Genomic DNA, 11,947 nt, shown 5'->3' with positions numbered 1-11,947 from the left:
ACACGGAAATTGTATTCATTTAAACATTGCTTGGCCCATTAGTTTCAGCCTCTTATTGGCTAATTCTCATTCTTGACTAACCCATATTTAGTAATCTATGTAGCACCACGAGGTGGTGGCTTACCAGGAGAGATCTTAACCTGCATCCAACTCAAATAGGAGAGGCATGGTGACTGCCTATGATGACTGCCTGAAGCGTTTACCTGACTCTGTTTTCTTTCTCCCACAATTCTGTTCTGTGTACTCTTCCTACCTATGTTCTGACCTATCAGGCCAAGTATTTTCTTTATTAATTAACCAATAAAACAACAGATATACAGATGACCCTCCTCCATCAGTTATGGAATCCAGAAACATCTAAAGGCATGCATTGAAAACTCCGTCTTTTATTTACTAATGTATTAACATTTTTCTTTTCTTTCTTTCTTTCTTTGTTTACATCCCAACCATGGTTTCCCTTCTTCCTCTCCTCCTAGTCCCTCCCCCACCTCTCCCTTTCCACCACCACCCACTCTGTTTCTCTTCAGAAACAGGCAGACCTCCCATGGATATCAACCAGTCATGGTATATCAAGTTACAATAAGACTAGGTACCTCCTCTCCTATTAAGGATGGACAAGGCAACCAGATATGAGGAAAGGGTCCCCAAAGCAGGCAACAGAGACAGAGATAGACCCTACCACCACTGTTAGGAGTCCCACAAGAAGATCAACCCAGCCACAAAACCTTTGTCCTGCCTACAAGATGTGCTGTGCTAAAGATGGTACAGAAATTATAGAAGTGGCCAACCAATGACTAGTCCAGCTTGAGGCCTGTACCATGAGAGTGAGCTCACCTCTGATACTGCCTCGAAGGCCAGGACCCAGAGTCTGGGGAGCCCAGAGACCTGGGACAGAACTAACATGACTGGCAAAAAATAAAAATAAAAACATTAAAAAGTCAATGAAATTATTCCTAATGATATTCTGCTAGACTCATAGACTTTAACATTTTTATTTGCCCTGTTTCAGAAATCAATGCTTGGTCCCAGCTCCTGAATTCATATGCCATTATTGTATCTTAAATATATCTGCTAATTGAATGCAGAAAATGTTAAAGCATGACTGTGAGTCAGCTAAAAGAATAAACATATTTCAACAACAACAAAAATACCCTAAATCTCTCACTCTGAAGACAATTGACAGCTTTTGTTGTTAGTATGTATCATGCTGCTGTTGTCTCTATATGATCACATTAAACTATTATTAGCCAAGAGTTTCCTCTATGGAAAAATGAGGGACTGGAGAGGTAGCTTAGTGGATAGAGCACTTGCCATTCAAGTGTGAGGAACAAAGTTCAGATACCCAGTCCCCATAGAATGCTAGGTAGAATGCTTGCTTCAGCAGCACATATACTAACATTGGAACGATACAGAGAAGATTAGCATGGCCCCTGCACAAGGATGACACGCAAACTCATGAAGCGTTCCATAATTTTACCCCAAAAATTCTACCAGAGAACTCCTACAACTGATAAATACCTTCAGTGATGTGGCAGGATACAAGATCAACTCAAAAAATCAGTACACAAAGGATAAAGAAGCTGAGAGGCAAATCAGAGAAACACCACCCTTCACGATAGCCACAAATAACATAAAGTATCTTGGGGTAACACTAACCAAGGAAGTGAAAGATCTATTTGACAAGAACTTTAAAAGTTTTTGAAGAAAGAAATTGAAGAGGATACCAGAAAATGGAAAGATCTCCCATGTTCTTCGATTGGTAGGATTAACATAGTAAAAATGGCAATCCTACCAAAGGCAATCTATAGATTCAATGCAATCCCCATCAAAATCCCAACAAAATTCTTCACAGACCTTGAGAGAACAATAATCAACTTTATATGGAAAAACAAAAATCCCAGGATAGCCAAAACAATTCTATACAATAAAGGAACTCTCAAAGGCATTACCATCCCTGACATCAAGCTCTATTACAGAGCTACAGTAATGAAAACAGCTTGGTGTTGGCATAAAAACAGAGACGTTGGCTAATGGAATCAAATTGAAGACCCAGATATTAATCCACAAAGCTATGAGCACCTGATTTTTGACAAAGAAGCTAAAATTATACAATGGAAAAAAGAATCTTTAACAAATAGTGCTGGCATAACTGGATGTCAACCTGTAGAAGAATGAAAATAGATCCATATCTATCACCATGCACAAAACTCAAGTCCAAATGGATTAAAGACCTCAATATAAATCCAACCACACTGAACCTGATAAAAGAGAAAGTGGGAAGTAGCCTGCAATATGTGAGCACAGGAGACCACTTCCTATGTATAACCCCAGTAGCACAGACAATAAGAGCAACAATGAATAAATGGGACCTCCTGAAACTGAGAAGCTTCTGTAAAGCAAAGGACACAGTCAGTAAGACAGAAAGGTAACCTACTGAATGAAAGAAGTTCTTTACCAACCCCACATCAAAGGTCTGATCTCCGAAATATATAAAGAACTCAAGAAACAAGACATTAAAATTCTAAATAACCCAATTAAATAATGGGATACTGAAATGAACAGAGAATTCTCAACAGAAGAATTTCAAAAGGCCAAAGATACTTAAAGACATGTTCAACTTCCTTGGTTATCAGGAAAATGCAAATCAAAACAACTTTGAGATACAATCTTACACCTGTCAGAATGGCTACAATCAAAAACACAAATGATAGCTTATGCTGGAGAGGATGTAGAGTAAGGGGAACACTCATCCATTGCTGGTAGGAATGAAAACTTGTGCAACCACTTTGGAAATCAGTGTGGCGGGTCCTCAGAAAATTGGGAGTCAACCTACCTCAGGATCCAGCAATACCCAAGAGATGCCCAATCATACTATAAAAACATTTGTTCAACTATGTTCATAGTGGCATTATTTGTAATAGACAGGACCTGTAAACAACCTAGATGCCCCTCAATGGAAGAATAAATAAAGTGTGGCACATCTACACATTAGCGTACTACTCAGTAGTAAAAACAACAATAACATCTTGAATTTTGCATGCAAATGGATGGAAATAAAAAAAACACTATCCTGAGTGAGATAACCCAGACCCAAAAATATGAATGTGGTATGTACTCACTCATTAGTAGATTCTAACCAAAACAAAAGACATTGAGCCTATAGTTTGTGATCTTAGAGAAGCTAAGTAGTAAGGTGAACCCAAAGAAAAACTTATATAGATCCTCCTGGAAATTGGAAGCAGACACGATTACCAGGCAAAAGTTGGGAGCATGGGGTTGGGGTTGGGTGGGGGGAAAAGGAAAGGGGGAGAAGGGGAGGGTAGGGAGAGCTTGGGGGAGTGGGATGGTTGAGCTGGAGGAAGGATGGATATGGGAGCAGGGAAGGAGATATCTTAATTGAGGGAGCCACTTTGGGGTTGGCAAGAGGCTTGGCTCTGGAGGCTCTGGAGGGGTTCCCAGGAGTCCACGGGGATGACCCCAGCTAGGACCCTGGGCAGTGGAGGAGAGGGTGCCTGAATTGACCTTGTTCCATAGTCAGACTGATGACTATCTTGAATATCACCATAGAACCTTTTCCAGCGATGGTTGGAGATAGAGACAGAGACCCACATGGGAGCACTGGACTGAGCTCCCAAGGTCCAGTTGAAGAGCAGAAGGAGGGAGAAGATGAACAAGGAAGTCAGGACCACGAGGGGTTGGTCCACCCCCTGAGACAGTGTGCCTGAGCTAATGGGAGCTCACCAAATCCAGCTGGGCTGTGACTGAATGAGCATGGAATCAAACTGGACCCTCTGAATGTGGCTGACAATTGGGGCAGACTGAGAAGCCAATGATAATGGCATTGGGATTTGTCTCTACTGCATGTACTGGCTTTTTGGAATCCTATTCTATTTGGATGCATACCTTCCTAAGCCTGGATGTAGCGGGGAGAGCCTTGGACTTCCCACAGGACAGGGTACCTTGCCCTCTCTCAGGACTGGAAGGGGAGGGTATATGGGGGAGTGGAAGGGAAGTGGGAGGAGGGGAGGAAGTGGAAATTTTGATTGGTTTTATTTATAAAGTAATAAAAAATCAAAAAGAAGGAATGCTAGGTAGAAATGGGACCACCTGCAATCCCAGCACCGAGCGGCACAAATGAGGAATCACTAAGTCCATCTGGTTGGCAGTCTAGTGGAACCCAGTGTGTTCTGAAGTCAGGGAGAGATACCGACTCCGTAAAGAAAGTAAAGAGCATTTGGGGAAGGTAGCAAACATGGATGGATGGCCTCCACATACACATGAACACACATGCAGCCACGCACATGCAAGCACACATATATACATGCAGTAAAAGAGAAACGTTCTATAAATATCACATTATCTATAATTGTTCCAAGTGGATTTGTTTTCCTTTTAAATATGTAAAATAGTCCACTATATAAATTCCTCAAGGTTAGTGCTCTATTTTGGGTAAGACTTGGCTGTTTCTAGTTCCTCTCCATCTATTCCAGCACACACTCACGGTGTGTTACCACAGTATCCTCTCCATCAGCAACAAGGCAGGGGCTAGGTCTTTTCACCCTGGGAAGGTAAGAACGGAAATAAATGCACAGTGAGAGCTAATGGACACTCACTGGCGCTACTGGACAGCTACTTACAGCAGACACCGCCATAAACTCTCTCTCTCGGCGATGCATTGCTATGTATGTGCGCACACGCCATTTTACAGATGAGTAATTAAGACTAGCTGAGTAGTCAAACAGTCAAGAACCTCATCACGAGTTCCCTTTTCTTCCCTTTATTTTACGTTTCTTCTCAGAACTTATACCCAGACAGGCTGGGCAGGGAGCCTGGGACAGATGCTAAGTGGAGAGCAGATCTGGGCATTTTCCGTCACAAGTCCTGGAGACCATGGGGTATGGATGCTGGAGCATGGGTGGAAGTGAGGTAGAGATCTCCAAAGAGGACTCTTGAGTATCTCTGCCCTCCACAGAATCCCCTCTCCAAGCAATCCTATACACTTTTTTAAGGGAGCAGAGGAAGAGCATAGGTGATTCTTCAGGCAAAGAAACAGGAGCCTTATGGAGACAGAACAGTGTCACGTCCAGGAGGTGGTAAAACCAGACTAGGGTCCAGAGCAATGAGAGCGCTGACCTGTTCCAGGAGACTAGTTTGGGGGTGTTTCCTTAGAAACCCACTGGTCAGCATGGGTCTTTCTCAGGTCTTGAAGCTCATCCAGTCCACCTCTTGCTCTACTGGGTCACACGTGGTCTTCCAGCAGGCTGCAAGAGAGAGCCCAAGAGTTCAAACCCCTGTTGTGAATTCCCTTAAAACACTGGCTCTGGGGACCCACGAGGGTCCCACACAAACCTGACAGTCCAGCCCATTCTGCCTCCAACAGTTTCCTAAAAATAGATCTCCCAGCTCACAGAATAGAGAGGAAAGGACCAGCAACACAAGCACACCAATGTGCCCAGTGCCACACACAGCCGCTCAGTGCCACACACAGCTGCTCAGTGCTACACACAGCCGCTCAGTGCCACACACAGCCTCCCAGTGCCACACACAGCCTCCCAGTGCCACACACAGCCTCCCAGGGCCACACACAGCCGCCCAGTACCACACAGAGCCTAAGCCTCAAAGACCGGCTGCTTGTCCAACTTACACCTGAGGAAACTGCAGTACCTATCCAAAGTAAAAACCAAAACTACATGGCAGGCCCCGGATTTCAAGTCAGGTCTTTCTGATTCTGAAACTGAGCTTTAAAATGGCTGCCTCAGAAATGCAGGTGTGTTGTTTAGGTTTTATTGTTAATCTAACACAACCCGGAGTCACCTGGGAGACTCGCAGTGCGGAACTGTCTGGATCAGATTGGCCTGTGAGCATAGCTCAGAGGGACTGTCTTAATAGTTACTTGGTCCAGCCCATTGTGGGTGTCACTGTTCCCTAGGCAGGGGATGCTGAACTATTTAAGAATGAAAAAATCTAGCTGAGTAGGCAAGCATCAAGGATAGGTTTGTTTCTCTCGACTCTTGACTGTGAATATTATGTGATGGACTGCCTTGGGTCCCTAACTAACTGCCATGACTTCCCTCAATGATGACCTATAACCTGGAATCAGAATCCAGATAAAAAGCTTCCCTCCCCCAGGTTGAATTCTGTCAGATTTTTGTCATGGTAACAGAAAGGAAACAAGAAAACCATTCCCTTTCAAGCCTGGGCACCTCTCTACAGGCTCTTGAGAAAGTCATCCCATTCAGTCAAGTCTCAGAAGAGAAAGGATCAGGTGCAGGCAGAGAAAGCTATGGGATTGTGGTTTGTAGGCTGGTTTTCTTTGCTTTATGTTTAAAAACCACCTATGAGTGAGTACATGTAATAACTGTCTTTCTGTGTCTGGGTTACCTCACTCAAAATAATGTTTTCTTGCTCCATCCATTTTCCTGCAAAATTATGAGGACCCCAAGAGAGACATACATGGGTCTAATGGACATGGGAAGTAGAAAAAGACAAGATCTCCTGAGTAAATTGGGAGCATGGGGACCATGGGAGAGGACTGAGGCGGGAGGGGAGAGGCAGGGAGAGGAGCAGGGGAAAATGTAGAGCTCAATAAAAATCAATTTAAAAATCAAAAAAGAAAGCTACGGGAAAGGCTTGTCCTGGAGCAGTGAGCTGCCTGGTTGTGGGCAAAGTAGACAGTATGTGCCACAGGTTCCCTAAAATCAGTTAAAACAAATGACTATTCTTGCGGAGTCTAGACAAGCTGGCACTGCAGAAATAAGATGAGACCCAGATGTGTGGCTTATCAGATCCCAAGAGGAGCCCTGGGTGGTGACACTCGGCAGATAATTTCACCATTTCCAGCCAAACATGACCATGCAGAGTGTGCTATGGAGTCCTCTGAATACCCCACCCACATCCCACCTCCATTCCACCTCACCCACCCGTACCACACTGCCTGAGAGTAGATAAGGTGGCAGAAGATGGGAAACAGGAGGGAAGTGGGGAAAGCAGCTCTCCGACCAGTCTTCCACATCTCCAAGGCCAATTGGTAATTCTCCAAGGGGAGGGGGGGTGCTTTTAGCCATAAACAGTGATCTCTGAGACCAGGAACTGCCCTGAGAGATGGCTGTTCACCGAAGTGGGTACCGTGGTTCAGGCAGAGACAGTTCTAGGTCTGCACAGAGTCTGACACTGCCAGATGGGTGACCTCTGCAGGAGGAGGGGCGCCAGGCTCCCCTGAGCGTCATCACGTCAGCCCCCTAGAGAAACCGTTAGCATCTCTAGCTTGAGTGATTGACACACTCTCCTCATCAGTTCCCACCCAGCTGCCACAACGATTGTTCCAAACAAATCCGATCATTTCCCTCTCTCATCTAAAAAGATCTCAATAGCTCCCACCACCTCCAGGATAAAATCTTTTATTGGCAGCTGCCTGGTCCGGCCTGCACCCTTCTCTGTTCACTCTCAACACCACACCATGCTCCCAGGGGAAACTTCATCTAGCTGCCCAAACATGAGATTCCCTCTCCCATCGAGCTCTCCCTCCCCATCTCCTTATCTGACTCATTTCATTCCCGCCCCTCGGCTCTCAGTCTGCTGACGACTTCTCCAGCATCCTTCTTCTCCATACTGGGAGCCTGCGTCTCTCATCTGCCACTGCCCTGGTACCATTTATATTAGTCTCCCTCACAAAGGCAGAAGTTCTGATCTCCTTTTCGCTACTCTGCCCCAAACCCTACCAGTTTAACCACAACTTCACAAAGTAACTATTAAATGGAAGGAAGGGGGAAGTGAATCTGGTGTCTCCGTGCCTACATTCGGATCAGAATGCCAAAAAAGTTCTTAGACAGTGTCCAGAGAATGTGCTAAGACAACCATTGAAGACAGCCCAGAGATGAGAAGTGAGCCACAGAATTCGCTACGTATGCAGGGACATGTGATGGCATTGGTTTGAGCCGGTCCCCACTTCTCTCCGTCCAGACCTCAGCCGTAATGGCATCTTTTCTTAGCCACTTAGAGACTGCTTCTTGGCCCCTGAGCTCAGGTGGAGACAGGGACAAAGTGGTCAAAGCCCAGAGAACTACAGCCATAATTCTCTGGGGATCCCCAAATTGCAGAAGAGTAAGAGGATGTGTGGGTGTGTGCACACCTATCTGTCTGTATATCTGTGTACACACACAAATGCACACACAGTGGGCCATGCTCAGGACAATATGGAGACAGTCTCTCACATCCGCAAAAGAGAAGAAAAGATCTTTTATTTTTTCTACAGTTAGCTGCTCGGTGATGCCAGCGACTGGCCCACGGTCAAAGCACGGGAGTTAGGCAGGTGGCCTCACCCTAGCTCATGTCCCGAAGAGCTATCATGCTGCCTCGTCCTGGCTTCAGGTCTGATAGCAAATGCCCTGCCCTTGCCTCTTCCATGGGTCACCTGAGCTGGGTCCTGAAAGGCTGACCCTGGGAGCTTTCTGTCCTCTCTGAGTCTGCAGTGAGGGCTGCCACCAGCAGCATTAGCAAGAGAGGCAAGAGTGGAGAGTCTCTGCTTCTCTCCCTACCCAAAGGCAGCCTGGCTCAGGCCTCCCATCAGCGCCGCCTGCCAGCACCTTTCTTGCAACCTCAGTTGAGGTAGTTTGGTCAGCAACTGCTCTTGCCCATTTCTTTGGGCCTAAGGATGCTGAATTCCCCCTACTCCCACTGACCCTTAGAGGGGATTCTCAACCCTGCCTGCACCTTGTGAACAATCCTTCAGTCTCCCTTCAGCACCCCTTCTCAGTGTACCATCTGCTTTTTGCTCCTGATGCAAATTGCAAAAAGAGGTCTTCCATTTCTAACTTTGACCATGCTGGAAAGAGCGCTAGCAACTCCAGCAGCCTGGTCTCCCTCTTTCCCTGGAATTCCTTGCAGCTTGATAACTCTTCGCTTTCGTAGAAATCAGGGGAGTGTGGGTGCTAAAGAAAATGTTCACCTGTCCAAGATGCTCGCATCCATCTCTGCTGATCTAGCTCCATGCTGCTACCCCGGTCAAGGGCAACTCTCTGGCTCTAGGAGCCTGCTCTAAGCTTGGAAAGCATCGGTGAGCCAGTTTCATGCTCCCCGGGATCTCCCTTTGCAAAGTCCTCCTGCATGTCCACCTTCAATATTCTATATCTTTCAGCCCAGACAAGCCAGGTGGCCCTGTGTATCCACACACATGGAAAGCATGTGCACACACAGACTCATTCATACAAGTGCACTTGAGTGTGCACACACCCATGTATGCCCATGTAATCACACAATACACTCATACACACTCACATGTATGTACATGCACAGGCAAGCTTAACCCACATCTGTTAACCACAACACAATTCCAACCCCTTAAGAAGTACAGTGCTCTAGGAATATCTGTCCTCCAGAAGAAAAGGACCTGTCCCTACTTGTGCCTCACCCAACAGCGACAGGAAAGAACAGATTTAGAATTTTATACCCTCTTAAAATGGATCAGCAGTAAAGCCCCCCCAGAGATCCCTGAGCCAAGTGTCCCTGCAAACATGGATCACTACAGTTTGTGAAACACAACACACCATGTCACCAAAGGGACCTGTCAAAATTACATTATATGAACTGAATATACTGTATATGCGTAATTAGGAATATACACACACACACACACACACACACCACCTCCACCACTGCCACCACCACAACAACAACAAAATGTAGAGAAAAAGGGACGATGAATTTGAAACAACAACAAAAAAAAGCAAGGAGGGTGGTACATGGAAGGGATTGGAGGGGGAAAGGGAAGAAGGAAATGATTTAATTATAATCAAAATTTATTTTTGAAAGACACTATATAATAAATAATAATTTTAATTATTTAATAATTAATAATAAGTAATACATAGATTAATAAATAACAGGTGACAAATAACAGGTGGATGAGAGACCTAAAATTGATGCTTTATGATGGATGTTTGATAGATAACGGATGGATACCTAGATACATGGGAAGACCAGAGACAGATTTAATTAGCTCCACAGAACACATGTTGAAATAACACTAGACCAATCAATGAGTTTCTTTTTGCAAATCCCCCAAAGACATGGGCTCAAGGTCACACAGCTAGTCAACAGCAAAATTAGAACTAGAAACCCAACTTCCTGATAGTGCATCTACTTTCTTTTCAACAGGCCCTGTTCCTTTTCCTGTGTCGAACCCCAAATCCCAGGATTCTGTCGATTGAAGGGATTGATCTTATTTCCAAACTAAACCCTGGTGGTTGTGACTCTGTGCAGCAAGTACTGTGGCCTGGCTCCCATTGCAGGTACATCCTCTCCTGAGGATAGTGTTGGTGACTGCAGCCGCATGGCCTGGCTCCTGCTACAGGTACACCCTTTCCTGAGGATAGTGCTTCTTTGCAAGACAGACTCTTGGGTCCACTTGGAGATTGCTAGGGCCCAAGGTAGGGTAAATGAGACCTAGTTCTTGAGAGAAAGGGGTTCTGGGGTACTGGATAAGAAAAACAACCTTTTAAACAGATATCTTGAATAGGGGACAGGAGCTGGCCTTGCCAACCCCAAGAATGGACTGTTGAAATCAAAGCCAAGGTCTTGGCTGGGCCTAGAAGTCCACAACCTGACAGCTCATCTGCTAGAACTAGAGTCGATTATCTTGTCCTGGCCTCAGCTAGGACTCAGAGCCCAGCCCTCACCTCTCCAACCTCTCCTTCTGTGCCCATTTCTCCTCTGGCCACACTGCCACTCTTCTATGGCCTTCTAGCAAGCCATATGGACCCAACTTGTCTTCTTCTGCAACTCTGAAGCTCACTGATGATGGTGAAGACCCTTCTGCTAGCTCCCACAGGAGCAAAGGCTGGCTACACCGTGCATGCCAGAAAGGAGAACAGCCATACAGCACCCAGCACGGTGTTTGAGGCAGAGCAGGCACCGGCGGGTGTTGGGTGTTCTCAGCAGCCTTCCACATTCTACAGCCAAACAGAATCTGTGGTATAGAGAGGTGGTAACCGACAGGGAGTAAGGGCAAGAGAGGGGTGGAGTAAGCCTGGGATGAAGTGTAACTAGTCAGCTCTCAGGATCTCTGCTAGGCAGTGAAGGAGCTGAAGGGGCTCAGGCCACACCTGGGCTCTCAAACGCAGATTAAATTGAGTCATGGAGAAGGGAAAGTCTGAACCATGTTATTGCCACCTTACCTGAGCCCTTGAACAAAGCCTGTGGGAGGTGATCGTGCAACTGCCCGAACTAAAATGAGGGTCTTACCCTCCCCGAAACCCATTGTCCTCACAGCGAGGAATCTAGTCAGACCCAACAGTTTTATAGCCCAAGAATACTGCATGAAATAGCACCAATCCTCTTGGCTCAGAAGAACCAGGGACTATGGACAGAAGACGTGGGGCCATCTCCAAGCTTCACCAGAACTCACCCCACATACGCCTTCACAAACTGCGGCTTGAGCCCTTTAAAATTCACAGCAGGTCCAGATGTGAATTCAGATGCCCAGGAGTCCAACGTGGACTCCAGCCCCCTTGTCCTCATTTTCTAGACTGAACCCATTTCTAAGGCTTTTCTGATAATGTATTGGATGGGAGATGCCACAATACCAGACCCTCCGCACACACCGCTGCCTTCACTGTTCCCTCTAGGCCACGGCTAGCCTCTGCAGATACAGCAAGCAGGGCAGATTCAAGTCCATGGTGAGCTAGGTGTCTATCTGCCTCTGTGCCTGGGTCACACAGCTCTGGTCCTGGAGGCCTGCCAAGCTGGTCTATTGTCTGGCACTGTTTCCCTTTAGGGCAATGGGTGCCCTAGAAAAAAAGAGATTGCAGTCTGGGTGAGGTAGAGTGGGAACAGGCCTCAGTAGCCAACCAGGGAGCCAGCCTTGGTACCACAGCACTGGGGGTGATTTGTGAAGACCCTCAACAAGGGTTACGGGAGTCAAGTGCCTGCCTTTGTCTTCCTCCCCCAGGTT

The 11,947-nt window shown here is 46.2% G+C and overlaps 1 non-coding gene across 1 annotated transcript; it reads left to right on the top strand.

Moving 5' to 3' along the window:
- Positions 1-1,372: 1,372 nt before the first annotated feature.
- LOC119806002 lies at positions 1,373-1,475 on the top strand. The gene has a single exon (XR_005284059.1). It is a non-coding gene; the product is annotated as a U6 spliceosomal RNA (small nuclear RNA).
- The last annotated feature ends 10,472 nt before the right edge of the window (positions 1,476-11,947 follow it).

This window comes from Arvicola amphibius, chromosome 1 (assembly GCF_903992535.2).
Source record: "Arvicola amphibius chromosome 1, mArvAmp1.2, whole genome shotgun sequence".
Classification (NCBI taxonomy): domain Eukaryota; kingdom Metazoa; phylum Chordata; class Mammalia; order Rodentia; family Cricetidae; genus Arvicola; species Arvicola amphibius.
Note: the sequence above shows the minus strand (reverse complement) of the source record. Positions and strands in the feature narration are given on the sequence as shown.